Source organism: Papio anubis, chromosome 3 (genome assembly GCF_008728515.1).
Source record: "Papio anubis isolate 15944 chromosome 3, Panubis1.0, whole genome shotgun sequence".
NCBI lineage: Eukaryota > Metazoa > Chordata > Mammalia > Primates > Cercopithecidae > Papio > Papio anubis.
This window is the reverse complement of record NC_044978.1, coordinates 114264897-114283875: the sequence shown is the minus strand read 5'-3', so window position 1 is coordinate 114283875 and position 18979 is coordinate 114264897.

Sequence of the window (18979 nt, the reverse complement as noted above, 5' to 3'; positions counted from 1 at the left end):
TTGTTGTGAAAATAAACTCTATTAACTTAAATATCACGTTAAAACTTTTCAAATAAGTGAAATTTAACTGTTAAATATTTAAAGATATTAAATATATTTTTTTAAATTCTGAATTATCAATTAGTATGTTGAATTAACAAAAATGCATTTCATTCATATAGTGCTTTTTAATTTTCACTTCTAAACAGTATTATTTGATTGAAATAATACATATAAAATTACTGAAATTAAGATAATAAACCATTGTGCAATAGAGCCGTGGTGATTATTGATGAAAAGTGTGAACATAATATACTTTAAGATAAATATTATATTATAAATGTACAAACCTATTAATGTGCACTTTTATTTAGAAATATGATGTTCAGTCTTACTAGATATGATGAACTAAATGATGTGGCCTCCATTACCACATAACCTCTCTACTTTCATTTTAGTCCCCTATAGTCTATTTCCAAACAGGAGACAGAGTGCTTTTAAAAACAAAAGTCAGGCACCAAATCCCCTCCTTAAACTTCCCAGTGGGTTCCCATTGACTTCTGAATGAGATCCAAACTTCTTGCCACCACTTAGAAGGTGCTACAGGAACCGGCTCCTACCTTATTCTCCCTCGCAATCATTCACTTCCAGATTCTGACCTGCTAAGCTTCTTCCCTCCTTGGTGGACCTTTGTCTAGAATTCTCTTATCCAATATCATCACTTGGCTGTTATTTTTTCTCTTTTTATTCAGCTTAAATGATGTCTCTTTGAAAAGGCTTTTCGAAACACCCAATCTAAACTAACATTTTTAATCTCTATCATTTCATTCTATGTTATTTCATAGTTTATTTTTATCACTAAAACAATTTTTTTATTTTGTTTCCTGTGATTTGCCTCCCTTCTTCATGAAAGTAGGCTTAGTGAGAGCAGTTACTCTTTTTCTTTTCTGTGCTGTATTTCCAGTTCTTTGAACAGTGCCTGCCACATAATATGACTTTGATAAATGTATGTTGAATGCATGAATCAATTGTTTACCTTGTATTAATGTCCCTTGAATATAACCTGGAATTGGTTTATTAATTCTTATTGGAAAAATATCATTTAGATTCTTATGTAGAGAGTGCAGACTTTTAGAGTACCATTTTGATCTTAGAAGCTTCATTTCTGATCAGGTGTGGTGGCTCATGCCTGTAATCATAGTGCTTTGGGAGGCAGAGGCAGGTGGATCACCTGATGTCAGGAGTTCAAGAACAGCCTGGCCAACATGGTGAAACCTTGTCTCTACTAAAAAATACAAAAATTAGTCAGATGTGGTGGCACATGCCTGTAGTCCCAGCTGCTCAGGGGGCTGAGGCTGGAGAATCGCCTGAACCTGGGAGGCAGAGATTGCAGTGAGCCCAGATCCGGCCACTGCACTCCAGTCTGGGAGACAGAGTGAGACTCTAAACCAAACCAAACCAAACTAAACCAAACCAAACCATACAAACAAACTTCGTTTCCTGAAGTGTTAACTTTTCTGTTTCAGGGCTGATATTTTCCGGGAGTTATGAAGCAAACATCAACAGTCTTTAAGAATTTGAGCTTTCTTTATGATAGCTATTATTTTTGTGTTGTAAAAAGGTGAAAGAGAAAAACAAATGCAATTTATTATATTGCAATATCTAGACTTTTGGTTGGGGATGATGCTGGTCAGTACCCTGTAGTTACGTATTCAGAAATGGTAACAAATGGCACCTGACCAGAAATGAGGTTTCTAAGATCAAGATAATACTCTTTCCAGTACATGAGCCATTACTTACAGCTTGAGTAGCTCACAGATAGAAGGGATAGTGCTCTTCTACATTCCACATGATTTTCAAAAATAACCAAGCCTGGATAGGCATTATTAGTTATGTTCTTTTAAAAATTATTTTTAGTATCCAAAGCTAGCTCTTTATATATGGACATCTATTCAAGATCTGCTCAAACTCTATTTTCTTCATGAATCTTTTCAGGACTTAGTGAGGGGAAAAAATAGATCTTAAAAAGCAGCTCCTGGAGTCGCTTTCAAGATGACCAAATAGGAACAGCTCTGGTCTACAGGTCCCAGTGAGATCAACGCAGAAGATGGGTAATTTCTGCGTTTCCAACTGACATACATGACTCATCTCATTGGGACTGGTTGGACAGTGGGTGCAGCCCACAGAGGGTGAGCCAAAGCAGGGCAGGGCATCGCCTCACCCGGGAAGCACAAGGGGTTGGGGTATTTCCCTTTCCCAGCCAAGGGAAGCCATTAGTGACTGTACCTGGAAAACGGTACACTTCTGCCTAAATACTGCACTTTTCCCATGGTCTTCACAACTGGCAGACCAGATTTCCTCCTGTGACTGGCTTGGTGGGTCCCACTCCCATGGAGACTTGCTTGCTGATAGCGCAGTGGTCTGAGATTGACCTGGGATGCTGAGCTTGGTGGGTGGAGAGGAGTCTCCCATTGCTGAGGCTTGAGTAGGTGGTTCTATGTACAGTGTAAACAAAGTGGCAGGGAAGCTCGAACAGGGTGGAGCCCACCGCAGCTCAGCAAGGCCTACTTCCTCTCTAGATTCCACCTCTGGAGGCAGGGCATATCTGAACAAAAGGCAGCAGACAGCTTCTGCAGACTTAAACGTCCCTGCCTGACAGCTCTGAGGAGAGCAGTGGTTCTCCCAGCACTGTGTTCAAGCTCAGATAACAGACAGACTGCCTCCTCAAGTGGGTCCCTGACCCCTATGTAGCCTGACTGGGAGACATCTCCCAGTAGGGGCTGACAGACACCTCATACAGGCAGGTGCCCTTCTGGGATGAAGCTTCCAGAGAAAGGATCAGGCAACAATATTTGCTGTTCTTCAGCCTCTGCTGTTGATACCCAGGCAAACTGAGTCTGGAGTGGACCTCCAGCAAACTCCAACAGATCTGCAGCTGAGGGGCCTGTCTGTTAGAAGGAAAACTAACAACAGAAAGGAACACCATCAACATCAACAAAAAGGACATCCACACCAAAAGTGCATCAAACATCTTTGATGTCACCAACGTCAAAGACCAAAGGTAGATGAAACCACAAAGATGGGGAGAAACCAGAGCAGAAAGGCTGAAAATTCCAAAAACCAGAATGCCTCTTCTCCTCCAAAGGAACACAACTCCTCACAAGCAAGGGAACAAAACTGGATGGGGGATGAGTTTGATGAGTTGACAGAAGTAGGCTTCAGAAAGTCGGTAATAACAAACTTTTCCGAGCTAAGAAGCATGTTCTAACCAATCGCAAGGAAGCTAAAAACCTTGAAAAAAGGTTAGACAAATGGCTAACTAGAATAATCAGTGTAGAGAAGAGCTTAAATGACCTGATGGAGTTGAAAACCACAGCACGAAAACTTTGTGAAGCATACACAAGCTTCAATAGCCGATTTGATCAAGTGGAAGAAAGGATATCAGTGATTGAAGGTCAAATTAATGAAATAAAGCAAGAAAACAAGATTAGAGAAAAAAGAGTGCAAAATGAACAAAGCCTCCAAGAAATAAGGGACATATGAAAAGACCAAATCTATGTTTGATTGTTGTACCTGAAAGTGACGGGGAGAATGCAACCACATTGGAAAACACTCTGCAGGATATTATCCAGGAGAACTTCCCCAAACTAGCAAGGCAGGCCAACATTCAAATTCAGGAAATGCAGAGAACACCACAAAGATACTCCTTGAAAAGAGCAACCCCAAGACACGTAATTGTCAGATTCACCAAGGTTGAAATAAAGGAAAAAATGTTAAGGGCATCCAGACAGAAAGGTCATGTTACCCACAAAGGGAAGCCCATCAGACTAACAATGATCTCTTGGCAGAAACCCTACAAGCCAGAAGAGAGTGGGGGCCAATATTCAACATTCTTAAAGAATTTTCAATCCAGAATATCATATCCAGCCAAACTAAGCTTCATAAGTGAAGGAGAAATAAAATCCTTTACAGACAAGCAAATGCCGAGAGATTTTGTCATCACCAGGCCTGTCTTACAAGAACTCCTGAAGGAAGCACTAAACATGGAAAGGAACAACCAGGACCAGCCACTGCAAAAACATGCCAAAGTGTAAAGAGCATTGCTATGAAGAAACTGCATCAATTAATGGGTGAAATAACCAGCTAGCATCATAATGACAGGATCAAATTAACACATAACAATATTAACCTTAAATGTAAATGAAATAAATGCCCCAATTAAAAGCACAGACTGACAAATTGGATAAAGAGTCAAGAACCATTGAATCATTAGTGTGCTGTATTCAGGAGACCCATCTCACATGCAAAGACACACATAGGCTCAAAATAAAGGGATGGTCGAAGATCTACCAAGCAAATGGAAAACAAAAAACAAAAAACAAACAAACAAACAAAAAGCAGGGGCTGCAGTCCTAGTCTCTGATAAAACAGATGTTAAACCAACAAAGATCAAAAGAGACAAAGAAGGCCATTACATAATGGTAAAGGAATCAATTCAACAAGAAGAGCTAACTATCTTAAATATATATGCACCCAATACAGGAGCACGCAGATTCATAAAGCAAGTTCTTAGAGACCTGCAAAGAGACTTAGTCTCCTGCACAATAATAATGGGAAACTTTAACACCACACTGTCAATATTAGACAGATCAATGAGACATAAAATTAACAAGAATATCTAGGGCTTGAACTCAGCTCTGGACCAAGCAGACCTAATAGACATCTACAGAACTCTTCACCCCAAATCAATAGAATATATATTCTTCTCAGCTCCACATCACGTTTATTCTAAAATTGACCACATAATTGAAATTAAAACACTCCACAGCAAATGCAAAAGGACAGAAATCATAATAAACAGTCTCTCAGACCATAGTGCAATCAAATTAGAACTCAGGATTAAGAAACTCACTCAAAACCACACAAGTACATGGAAACTGAACAAACTGCTCCTGAATGACTACTGGTTAAATAATGAAATTAAGGCAGAAATAAAGGTGTTCTTTAAAACCAATGAGAACAAAGACACAATGTACCAGAATCTCTGGGACACATTTACAGTAGTGTGTACAGGGAAATTTATAACACTAAATACCCACAAGAGAAAGCAGGAAAGATCTAAAATCAACACCCTAACATTACAATGAAAAAAACTAGAGAAACAAGAGCAAACAAATTCAAAAGCTAGCAGAAGACAAGAAATAACTAAAATCAGAGCAGAACTGAAGGAGATAGACACACAAAAAAACCCTTCAAAAAATCTATGAATCCAAGAGCTGGTTTTTTGAAAAGATCAACAAAACAGATAGACTGCTAGCAAGACTAATAAAGAAGAAAAGATTGAAGAATCAAATAGACACAATAAAAAATGAGAAAGGGGATATCACCACCGAGCCCACAGAAATACAAACTACCATCAGAGAATACTATAAACACCTCTATGCAAATAAACTAGAAAATCTAGGAGAAATGGATAAATTCCTGGATGTATACACCCTCCCAAGATTAAACCAGGAAGAAGTTGAGTCTCTGAATACACCAATATCAAGTTCTGAAATTGAGGCAGTAATTAATAGCCTACCAACAAAAGAAAGTCCAGGAACAGATGGATTCACAGCCAACTTCTACCAGAAGTGCAAAGAGGATCTGGTACCATTCCTTCTGAAACTTACAGTCAACAGAAAAAGAGGGAATCCTCCCTAACTCATTTTATAAGGCCAGCATCATCCTGATACCAAAGCCTGGCAGAGACACAATAAAAAAAGAGAATTTTAGACCAATATCCCTAATGAGCTTCCATGCAAAAATCCTCAATAAAATACTGGCAAACCGAATCCAGCAGCACATCAAAAAGCTTATCCACCATGATCAAGTGGGCTTCATCCCTGGGATGCAAGGCTGGTTCAACATATGCAAATCAATAAATGTAATCCATCACATAAACAGAGGCAATGGCAGAAACCACATGATTATCTCAATAGATGCAGAAAAGGCCTTTGACAAAATTCAACACCACTTCATGCTAAAAACTCTCAATAAACTAGGTCGTGATGGAACGTGTCTCAAAATAACAAGAGCTATTTATGACAAACCCACAGCCAATATCATACTGAATGGGCAAAAGCTGGAAGCATTCACTTGGAAAACGGCACAAGAAAAGGATGCCCTCTGTCAGCACTCCTGTTCAACATAGTATTGGAAGGTCTGGCCAGGGCAATCAGGCAAGTGAAAGAAATAAAGAGTATTCAGTTAGGAAAAGAGTAAGTCAAATTGTCTCTTTGCAGATGACATGATTGTATTTTTAGAAAACCCCATCGTCTCAGTCTGAAATCTCCTTAAGCTGATGAGCAATTTCAGCAAAGTCTCAGGATACAAAATCAATCTGCAAAAATCACAAGCGTTCCTATACACCAAGAACAGACAACAAGAGAGCCAAATCATGAGTGAACAACCAATCACAATTGCTACAAAGAGAATAAAATACCTAGGAATCCAACTTACAAGGGATGTGAAGGACCTCTTCAAGGAGAACTACAAACCACTGCTGAACAAAATAAAGGAGGATACGCACAAATGGAAGAACATTTCATGCTCATGGATAGGAAGAGTCAATATCGTGAAAATGGCCATACTGCCCAAGGTAATTTATAGATTCAATGCTATCACCATCTAGCTACCAATGACTTTCTTCACAGAACTGGAAAAAACCACTTTAAAGTTCATATGGAACCAAAAAAGAGCCTGCATTGCCAAGACAATCCTAAGCAAAAAGAACAAAGCTGGAGGCATCATGATATCTGACTTCAAACTATACTACAAGGCTACAGTAACCAAAACATCATGGTACTGGTACCAAAACAGATATCCAAACCAATGGAACAGTACAGAGGCCTCAGAAATAATACCACAAATCTACAACCATCTGATCTTTGACAAATCTGACAAAAATAAGCAATGGGGAAAGGATTCCCTATTCAATAAATGGTGTTGAGATAACTGGCTAGCCATAGGTAGAAAGCTGAAACTGGATCCCTTCCTTATACCTTATACAAAAATTAACTCAAGATGGATTAAAGACTTAAATGTAAGACCTAACACTATAAAAACCCAAGAAGAAAACCTAGGCAATACCATTCAGGACATAGGCATGGGCAAAGACTTCAAGACTAAAACACCAAAAGCAATGGCAACAAAAGCCGAAATAGACAAATGGGATCTAATTAAACTAAAGAGTTTCTGTACAACAAAAGAAACTCATCAGAGTGATCAGGCAACCTACAGAATGGGAGAAAATTTTTGCAATCTATCCATCTGGCAAAGGGTTAATATCCAGAATCTACAAGGAGCTTAAACAAATTTCCAAGAAAAAACCAAACAACCCCATCAAAAAGTGGGCAAAGGATATGAACAGATACTTCTCTAAAGAAGACGTTTATGCAGCCAACAGACATATGAAAAAATGCTCATCATCACTGGTCATCAGAGAAATGCAAATCAAAACCACAATGAGATGCCATCTCATGACAGTTGGAACGGCAATCATTAAAAAGTCAGGAAACAACAGATGCTGGAGTGGATGTGGAGAAATAGGAATGCTTTTACACTTTCGGTGGGCGTGTAAATTAGTTCAACCATTGGGAAGACAGTGTGGTAATTCTTCAAGGATCTATAGCCAGAAATACCATTTGGCCCAGCAATCCCATTACTGGGTATATACTCAAAGGATTATAAATCATGCTACTATAAAGACACATGCACACGTATATTTATTGTGGCACTATTCACAATAGCAAAGACTTGGAACCAACCCAAATGTCCATCAATAATAGACCGGATAAAGAAAATGTGGCACATATGCACCATGGAATACTATGCAGCCATATAAAAGGATGTCCTTTGCAGGGACATGGATAAAGCTGGAAACCATCATTTTCAGCAAAATATCACAAGGACAGAAAACCAAACACTGGATGTTCTCACTCATAAGTGGGAGTTGGACAATGAGAGCACATGGACACAGGAAGGGGAACATCACACACTGGGGCCTCTTGGGGGGTGGGGGACAGGGGGAGGGATAGCGTTAGGAGAAATACCTAATGTAAATGATGAGTTGATGGGTGCAGCAAACCACCATGGTGCATATATACCTATGTAACAAACCTGCATGTTGTGCACAAGTACCCTAAACCTTAAAGTATAATATTAAAAAAAGCAGCTCCCATAAATTCTATCTTTATTTTCCATTCTGAGACACTCATACTAACAGACATTAGATTATATGTAAGAGAGAGACATTCAAAATAAGTTATATTTTTATGGCCTTTTATACTATTTTTAAATGCCATACACATAAACAGAGGGTGTCAACAGTAGAAAAAGGTAAAATGCAATGTTAAGAAAATTCAACACCCAAGTATTAAGTCTGAGAATATGAAAGGTGAAATCAGAAGTGCCATGGTATGTTCTCTTCTTCAGTTGTAAAAGGGTCTATCTATCCATCTCCAAACTAATTATTTGTTTACTTACAATTAAATGTAAAGGTGGATCAACTGACTCATGAGTACTTATTGAGAAAGAAGTCACAAAAGCTAATAGACTCAGGGTCAGGTAGGATATTCTCATTGCCTCTAGCTGTTGTTTGAAAGTAAGCACAAGAAATGTCCATTTCAGTTGTCGTAAAAGATCCTCTTTATTTGTTCCAGAATAATGACAGTTTTGAAGAACAGTTTAACAAAGTAATCACTGAGAGACATGGTTGTTAGAATTGTAGACAAATGTGCTACGTATTGAACTATATAAAGTATAATAGAACATTTTAATTCTTTTTTAATGTTAGGAAATATAATTATGCTACTATATACATATTTTATAGTAGAATGAATACTGCAGCATTTTTGGTAAACAGACTGTTAGTAATTAAAAATTTCCTTTGGGTATATACCCAGTAATGGGATTGCTGGGTCGAATGGTAGTTCTGCCTCTGGGTCTTTGAGGAATTGCCACACTGTCTTTCACAATGGGTGAATGAATTTACACTCCCACCAATAGTGTATAAGCATTCTTTTTTCTCCACAACCTTACCAGCATCTATTATTTTTTGACTTTTTAATAATACCCATTGTGACTGGTGTCTCATTGTGGTTTTTATTTGCATTTCTCTAATGATCAGTGAGGTTGAGCTTTTTTTTTTTTTCATTTGTTGATTGGCTGCATGTATGTCTTCTTTTGAAACATGTCTGTTCATTTCCTTTGCAGTGACATAGATGGAGCTGTAGGCCATTATCCTTAGAAAACTAACGCAGGAATGGAAAACCACATATTGCATGTTCTCACTTATAAGAGGGAGCTAAGTGATGAGAACACATGGACACATAGAGGAGAACAACATTCATTGGGGCCTTTTGGAGGGTGGTGGATGGGAGAAGGGAGCAGATCAGAAAAAATAACTAAAGGGTACTAGGCTTAATACCTGGGTGATGAAATAATATGTACAAAAAACCCCTTATGACACAACCTCACCTATGTAATAAACCTGCACTTTTACCCCTGAACTTAAAATAAAAGTTAAAAAAGGCCGGGCATGGTGGCTCATGCCTATAATCCCAGCATTTTGGGAGGCCAAGGCAGGGAGATTGCCTGGGTTATGATTTTGATACTAGCCTGCCCAACATGGTGAAACCTCATCTCTACTAAAAATACAAAAATTAGCTGGTTGTGGTGGTGCTCACTTGTAATCCATGCTACTTGGGAGGCTGAGGTAGGAGAATTGCTTCACCCGGGAGTCGGAGGTTGCAGTGAGCCGAGATGGCACCGCTGCACTCCAGCCTAGGAGACAGAATGAGACTCCATCTCAAAAAAAAAAAAAAAAGAAAAAAAAGAAAAAAAAAAAAAAAAGTAAAAACACCCTGCTTAAAAAATAAATAAATAAAAGTCTTGGTTTTGAATTTCAAAAAATATTTCCAAAATATGCTATGAATAATAAGGGAAAACATGTAGCTAAATCTCATTAGATTTAATAAATATCTATTATCATGTTCAAGTGTAACCATATAGGGTAGTTAAGAATCAAATATAAATGTTTTGTGTGGATTTTCTGAGGGCTGGCTGGTCTACATTTCTAATAGATAGTTGGTATAATTAAAAGATTGCCTATTGAATTCAGAATCTTAGAAACATAGATTGGTATCATTGGAAAGAATTTAGGAGATGATCTTATTTCTCTACTCAGGATAAGGGCAACTCTAGCTGCCCTAGCAGTTTTATGAAAAGAGTATCAGACTTTTATTCCCATATGCATGTACTTTCTATAAATCCTTTATTTAATCATTATGAATTACAGATGAGCTGGTATTATCTTCACAATTAATCAGGAAAAGGTTTAATTGCCTTGTCCAAAGCCACAAATCTACAAAGTGAATAAATTAGTCTTTGAATCAGGACTTTTCAACTCTAAGTTCTGTGGCTTAATGCAGACATAGTGGTAAGTCAGGAAGCGAAGCATTACAGTCTTATGTTTTTCGTATTTATAGGTAAATACAATACAAAGAAGAAAGTCTATTTTAAAAACATTTTTCTCATATGTTCTTGGTTTCACTGCATCTAAGACTTTATCTAGGGCAAGGCTGTTTTTCCTCTGGGAGATCAAAGATTTTCCTGATCTTTTCTTCCTTCTTATATTTGGAGTTTTCCTTAGCCAAAAATGTAAGTAAACTAGATATAACCATTACATACTGAAAAGTAGCAACACAGCTCCCCATCCAGTGAATTATATTAGGACTAATGTCAGGTAGACAGGAGATATCACTAATGTTAAAAAATTATTTGCCAGTAGGAGAGAAAATCAAGACACGGTAAATTAGGTAGAATGTGGATTTCACTAGTATTAGTCCTATGAAATCTCATGATTTTTTTTTTTTTGTCTTACAGTTAAATTACACTGAAGATTAGAAAAATAAAACGGCATCACTAATCATATTTTAATCTAAAAGAACATTTAGAAATGCTGTTCTACCAGTGAATTTTTACAGTAATCACTAGAAATGCAATGTTTAAGAAAATAACCTTGATTCTCTATTCAAAAGTCTTAGTTTGTGAATTCCCAGGTACCTACCTTTGAAGGAATCCTTCCTCCAGGTCTGGTCAAACTACCTGTCAGTTGAATTCTTGTCAGTTACTCTGTCTAGGCATTTTGGTAGCCAAGAAGCAACTTAAAATCTAAGGTGGCAAATAAGAAAGATTAGTGAGAGAAAGTTTCTTATAGCTTTCCTACTAGATTCTTTTAGGAATGGGAATTGAGTAAAGGTCATGTATGGATGGAGGCTTTTATACTAAGAATGGTTGGTTGTTTGTTCAGTTGACAGTAGTCCGTTCAGTTGACAGTTGTCCTTTGTACCTTGATTACTTCCTGAGAAACAATGAGTTGTGTCTTAATATGCATATTGTCCTCTTGTTAAGTATGTGCTCTGAATAGAAGTATCTGTGTCAATTATCTTTGGGGCCATAGTAGACTCTCTTGCTAATCAATAGAAGTCAGACTAGCTAAAAACATCTCTATGCATACAAATAAAATCACGTATTACTGAAAACATTTGAGACTATAAAATAATTAATAAAGAAAATTACAAAATATTTACAGTGAAATACAAAAAACCAGTATATATGGGATACAAAGGGAAGTGCAATCTCTAGCTCTCAAATATTTACAAAAGAATGAGAAAGACTGAAAACAAATGAGCTAAACTTTTAGCATCTCTAAGAACTTGGCAAAAGCAACAAAATACATCAAGAGAAAAAAGAAAGCAATATAAGGGCAGAAATAAATGAAATAGAGAAAAAACAACAACAACAAAAACAGATGCCTTGTGAACAGAGCCATAACCCCTTCAGACTTTTGTAGGCTCACTAAAATTTTTTGTTCCGTCTGATGGGAGTTGTTTTTGATGATATTATCATCAGTTTTAAAGATATCTTACTTTCCTTATATCTAATATTAGTCGATCTGGGTAGTTTGCATTTCATCTCCAGATTTTTTTTTCCTTCTTTTTTTTAACTTTTACTTTAGTTCAGGGGTACATGTGAAGGTTTGTTTTATAGGTAAGCTCAAATCATAAGAGTTTGTTATACAGATTATTTCATCACCCAGGGACTAAGCATTGTACCTAGTAGTTATTTTTTTGGCTTCTCTCCTTCCTCCCACCCTTCACCCTTAAGTAGGCCCCAGTGTCCATTATTCTTTTCTTTGTGTCCGTGAATTCTCATCATTTAGCTCACGCTTATAAGTGAGAACATGTGGTATTTGGTTTTCTGTTTCTGCATTAGTTTGCCAAGGATAATAATGGCTTCCAGCTCCATTCATGTTCCTGCAAAATACATGATCTCATTCCTCTTTATGGCTGCATAGTATTCCATGGTGTATATGTACAGATTTTCTTTATCCAGTCTGTTATTGATGGGCATTTAGGTTGTTTCCGTGTTTTCACTGTTGTGAACAGTGCTTCAGTGAACATTCATGTGCGTTTTTATGGTAGAATGATTTGTATTTCTCTGAGTATATACCAAGTAATGAGTTTGCTGGGTCAACTGGTAGTCTGTTTTTAGGTCTTTGATGAATCACTACATTGCTTTACACAATGGTTCAACTAATTTACACTCCCACCAACAGTGTATAAGTGTTCTCTTTTCTCTGCAACCTTGCCAGCATCTGTTATTTTTTGACTTTTTAGTAATAGCCATTCTGACTGGCATGAGATGGTATCTCATTGTGGTTTTGATTTGCATTTCTCTAATGATCAGTGATATTGAACTTTTTTTCATATGCTTGTTGGCTGCACATATGCCATCTTTTGAAAAGTGTCTGTTCATGTCCTTTGCCCACATTTTAATGGGCTTTTTTTTTTCCTTGTGAATTTGTTTAAGTTTCTTATAGATGCTGTTTATTTGACCTTCATCTGATGCATAGTTTGCAAATTTTTTCTCAGAGTCTGTAGGTTGTCTGTTTACTCTGTTGATGGTTTCTTTTGCTGTGCAGAAGCTTTCAAGTTTAGTTAGATTCCATTCATCAATTTTTGCTCTTGTTGCAATTGCTTTTGGTGTCTTCATCATGAAACCTTTACCTGTTTCTATGTACAGAATTGTATTGCCTAGGTGTCTTCCAGGATTTTTATATTTTGGGGTTTTACATTTAAGTGTTTAATCCATCTTGTGTTGATTTTTGTCTATGGAAAGGGTCCCATTTCAGTCTTTTGCATGTGGCTAGCCAGTTATCCAAGCATCATTTATCAAATAGGGAGTCCTTTCTCTATTTCTTGTTTTTGTCAGCTTTGTCAAAGTACAGATGGTCATAGGTGTGTGTTCTTATTTCTGGGCTCTCTATTTTGTTCCATTGATCCATGTGTCTGTTTTTATAACAGTACCATGCTATTTTGGTTACTGTAGCCCTGTAGTATAGTTTTGATGCAGGACAGGCAAGCTCTAAAGTGGAGCTTAGGCTGGGAGGGTTCTTGGCTTTGCCCAAGAAAGAATTCAAGGGCAAGCCAGAGGGAGAAGAAAACAGCTTTATTGAACAGGGAGTGTTATAGCTCTGGTGGTGTTACAGCTCCTTGACTGCTCCTGCAGAGCAGGGGTACTCCAGTAGGCAGAGAGTAGGAGTTTAGGGCAATTTTGCAGTCATTTTTATACCCATTTTTAGTTGCCTGCAGTTTAAGGGGTGGTTTATGCAGGGAAGGGGTAGTAACTTTTGGAACACTGAGTGCCATGGAAATGGACAGTAACTCCCAGGTATTTCCATGGCAACAGTAAATTGACTTGGCTCACTAGTGGATGGGTCTGACTGAAAGCTTCTTTTGACCCTGTCCTGTTTTAGATAGTCTTCAAACTGGTCTGTGTCTGATCCCTGCCTCTAGGGTCAAGTCCCACCTCCTACTTCAGTTTGAAATCAGATAATGTGATGCCCCAGCTTTGTTGTTTTTGCTCAGGATTGCCTTGGCTATTCGAGCTCTTTTTTGGTTCCATATAAATTTTAAAATAGTTCTTTCTAGTTCTGTGAAGAATGTTGTTGGTAGTTTGATAGGAATTGCATTAAATCTGTAAGTTGCTTTGGGCAGTATGGCCATTTTAATGATACTGATTCTTCCTATACTTTACTTAAGTTTTTTCCCCCGAGTCCATAGCATCAGTATAGTGATGGCATTTCCTTGTAACACCAAATAAATATATATTTAATTTATATACAACATAACACATTTCTTAGAAGAAATAATCATTACAAAGCTTTTAGTGTCAGGTTAGGTCTTTCAGTGATTATCTGTATGTCTGCCTGTCATACACCATGATTGACATAAAGTGGTAAATGTTAGAATTACTGGCTCCATGGTACAATCACCTCCCACTAGGTTCCTCCTCCAACACTGAGGATTACAATTCGAAATGAGATTTGGGTAGGGACATAAATCCAAACCGTATCAGAGATGATCCAGATGTGGTAGAAGAAGCTCTTGTTCCAGAAACAGTAGTGGCAGCTGATGTTGCAGACAGTAGCTGTGGCAGCATCTGGGAAAATGGAAGTAGAAGTGGTAGTAGGATTGGAGCTGGTAGGGGCAACTGTGCCTGTGCGTGAAAGGGCAGTTTAGGCCTCAGTGATGGTAAAAGGTAGCAGTGGGAGTGGCTGGTGGTATCACCAGCTGAGGCAGAGGGAGCAACTGTGGTGGGGGCTGGTATTAGTAAGTGCAGGTGTGCAAGTATAGTTGTTGGGGGGAGTGGTAGCAGGAGAAATGTTGACAATTGACATGTCACTTGATGTTGGGGGAAAGTCCCTAGATGTGTTCAGATAGACAGATTACTAACAGCATCAGATACAGAAATAGGAGTAGAAAGAGAATATGTAAGAGTAGGTGTGGTAGATACTGAAGCTTCAGATATGGTAGTGGCAGCAGTGACTACAGGTGTTGTAAAGACAGTGATGAAGTAATATCATCCATATATAGTTAGTAGGTTCGTATGTAGATAAAGTGTTAAATGTTGAAACTTCAGCTGTCTCATCTTTCAAGGTAAATGTATTAGACGTGCTAATTGCAATCATATCTGTGGCAAAAGTCTTAAGTAAGGTTGTGGCATTAGAAGTGGTGCTTCTAGATTTCAGATCAATAGTTATGGTGACATCTGTGGAAGCAAGTGTGCTGATAGTTTCAGCAGTTTTGAAGGTACTTCTAACTTGACTGGTAGTAGATGTGGAAATTCATGTGATACTGGCAATGGGGGTAGAAGCAGTTGTCATGGATTGGAAAGTGCTTGTGGGAAGTGAATTTATGTTGGTGGCATCTGATGATAAGTTGGTAGCAGATGTAACCTTAGCAGTATTTGATTAGGTGGAGGTGATATATATATAGAGAGAGAAGGTTGAAGTATTATGAAGAGCATCCTGGTAGATATAGAAACTTTTGTGTTGGTGGCCAGAGTTTTGGTGGTAAGGATACATTTTATGCTTATAAGTAAAGTGATGAATTTCATGATATCAGCTACTAGTTTGACAATGACAGTGAAACTGGTGGTGGCACTCTCATATTCTTGTTAATGGGAGCTAATAGAAGTTGAGTAGTGACCATTTCAGTGGTATTCTCCATAGGAATAGAGGTGGAGGAAATTTAGTAGTAAGTGCCACTGTCTTGGTAGTAGTAGCTTTGTTGCCAGTGGCCATGGGTTTGGTAATGGTGGAGGCTACAGGTTTAGAAGTTGTTGGATTTGGTAGTAACTTTTCAGGTTGAAGTGTATGGGGCACTACTGGAGGATAATGATGATGTGAGTGAGGTCTAGTTTTAATTGATGGCTTATGGGGATATTTACATGAGTGAGGATGGAGTTTTTTTACTGACTTGACTTTGATGATATTTTTGTGTGCCCTGTCACTGAAACAGTTTACATGTACAAAAACAAGGTGAAACAGAATAGCATTTTTGTACATCAAGATGCCAAAGTGAAGGCACTGTAGGTTGAGGTTTTGGTTGACCAGGATAGGGAGGTCGACGGTATAGTGGGAGATGTCTCTGATGATGTTTTGCCTGTTTGCTTTTCTGTTCAGTGATGCTTTTGGCTTCAGTTTTGAGCATCTAGGTGATTTGTGTTTAATCAAACTGACCTCATATTACCCTTCACTAGTTTGATATTTTTTGACAATGTTTGTTTGACTGTATTTTTTCTTTATGATTGAATTTTTAAGAAGTTTTATTTGGCCAGAAGTTTTGTACGGACCTAGTACTCATGGCTTGACTTGGGTTGGTCCATTTCTTTTACCAATGGAAGTTGCATGTGGTTTAGATTATTTGCAGTTTTGTTGAATACTTTTTCTAGAAGTAGTTTTAGATTTCCTTGGCAAATTTTTACCAGTTTTGCTTGGATGGTATTTGCTCACACTAGATCTCTTGTATGTTACTGAGTTCTTAGAATTTTGGTATTGTCTACTCCTTGGCTGTGCTGGAGATTTTTTTTAACCAAGAATTTTTTGATGAGGTTGATGATGCCCCCCCTTACATAGGGTAGGTCTCTGCTCACTCAGTGGCTGTTTGGGCTGTTTAGATTTCTTCTGTACATTTGTCTTTGTCTCTGAATTTGAGAACCTAGCTTGTTTTGATTGAGTAGTGTTATAGTAGTATTTTCTCTGGTTAGTCTGCTTTCCTAAGGGAATTTTTATTTCACTGATTCACTGCTTCTTGATCATATTTTTGTGAAATTTTGATTATACAGGTATTTTCTCAAGGTCTGGTGTTATAGTTTGGCATAGACCATTTCTCTTACTAAAGCTGAAGGCAGTAGGTGTTGTTTGGAGTTCTGTTAAACATTGGTTCTAGAGTGGGGCTTAGATTTTTTTTTGGTGTCATTTTGGCTATTTGGGCTGGATAAGGGGTAGATTTTTTCTTAGCCGTTGTGTTTCTATAAGTTTTGATTTGGTAGCTGCTTTATTGTGTAGGGGAATTTTTGTTAGAAAATTCGTTGTCCAGATCCGGGGTTGATAGATTGTCTATTTAATTCTCATTTGTCTATACATTTTAGACAGAGATTTTGGATGGATACATTTTCTTGACTCAGTATTATTAAAAAATTTTTTTCTTTGATTAGCTTGCTGTGAAATTTGTAATTTTATTTGGTTGGATTATTTACTTTCTGGTTGTAATTATATGAACTTTTGATTGGCCTGATGTTTTCTGTGGACCCAATGCTTATAATTTAATTTTATTGACAATTTCTTTTACCAGAAGAAGGAATTTGGGATCAAATTGGGTTTTAAAGAATATTGTTTCTGGGGTAAGAGTTATATCTCATTCCTAAATTTTTAGCAAGTTAGTTGGCCAAGATTTGGAAGTATTATAACTTGATTTACAAAGTCATGTGGTGTTGAGGTTTGTGAACACTTTCTTGCACAGGGTAAATTTGATCAGATTTTGTCTTTTTTGGTTCTTTTTAAAGCAAGAGGTTTTAAACAGGTAGAGAATACTCTAGAATTTTTTTTTTTTTTTTTTTTTTTGTGGGTGGACTTGGATTACATGTAATTCTATAATTGATGAAGGGGAGCTGCTACTCGGACAGAGAAAAGTACCTTTCCTCTGTGCTTGCTTTGTGACTTGCTGGCTTTTAGAAACAAACAGGAAATTCATTAGACATGTATAACCATTCTTTTTATCTTTTCTAATTTTTCTTTTTAGTTCTGGTGTAAATGTGCAGGATGTGCAGGTTTGTTACATAGGTAAACATGTGCCATGGTGGTTTGCTGCACATATCAACTCATCACCTAGGTATTAAGCCCAGTATGCATTAGCTATTCTTCCTAATGTTCTCCCTCCCCATCCCACTCCCCTGACAGGCTCCAGTGTATGTTGTTCCCCTTTCTGTGTCCATGTGTTCTCACTAATGTATAACCATTCTTATCTAATATTTCATTATGTGAGAAATGTTAATGAGCACGTTGTAATTCCTGAACTCGTGTATAGAGAAATCATATAGCCAGAGGACCCTAGTGTCCTATTCTCTTAGAGATTAGTCCTCAGAAACAAACTAGCTGTGTCTGAACTTCAACTCTGCCATTTACTCTCTTTGTGGCTTCTGATAAGTTACTTAATTTATCTGTTTCCCTTCGATGTCTCATTACCTCCAATTACAGAATTTTTTTAAGTGAGACTATCATTTTTTGGATGTCTGTAAATTTGCTGTTTAAGGCAGATTTTTGGGTAAGAGAGATTTCAGCTGATTTAGACCATTTTCTTATACAAATTATTTGAAACAAAGGCCAACGTAGGTGGATCACGAGGTCAGGAGTTTGAGACCAGCCTGGCCAACATGGTGAAACCCTGTCTCTACTAAAAATACAAAAATTTGCTGGGTGTGGTAGTGTGCACCTGTAATCCAAGCTACTTGGGAGGCTGAGGATGGAGAATTGCTTGAACCCAGGAGGCGGAGGTTGCAGTGAGCCAAGATCACACCACTGCACTCCAGCCTGGGCAACAGAGCAAGACTCCATCTTGGAAAAACATAAAAAAAGGATGCCTACATGCTTGTGACAGTGAAATGAAGAGTACAGGAGCACCTCATTTTATTGTGCCACACTTTTGTGTGCTTTGCAGATACTGCGTTTTTTACAGGTTAAAGGTTTGTGGCAACCCCGTATTGAGCAAGCCCATAGGTAACATTTTTCCAACAGCACGTACTCATCTCATGTTTCTATGTCACGTTTTGGTAATTCTCACAATATTTCAAACTTTTTCATTATTATTATATCTGTTATGGTGATCTGTAATCAGTGCTCACTGATGTTACTATTGTAATTGCTTTTGAGTTAATTGCCACAAACTGCACTCATATTAGACAGCAACGTAATTGATAAGTGTTCTGTGTGTTCTGACTGTTCTACCAAGCAGCCTTTCACCCATCTTTCTCCCTACTCTTTGGCCACTCTATTCCTTAAGAAGCAATAATTTAAAATTATGCCAATTAACCCTATGATGGTCTCTAAGTGTTC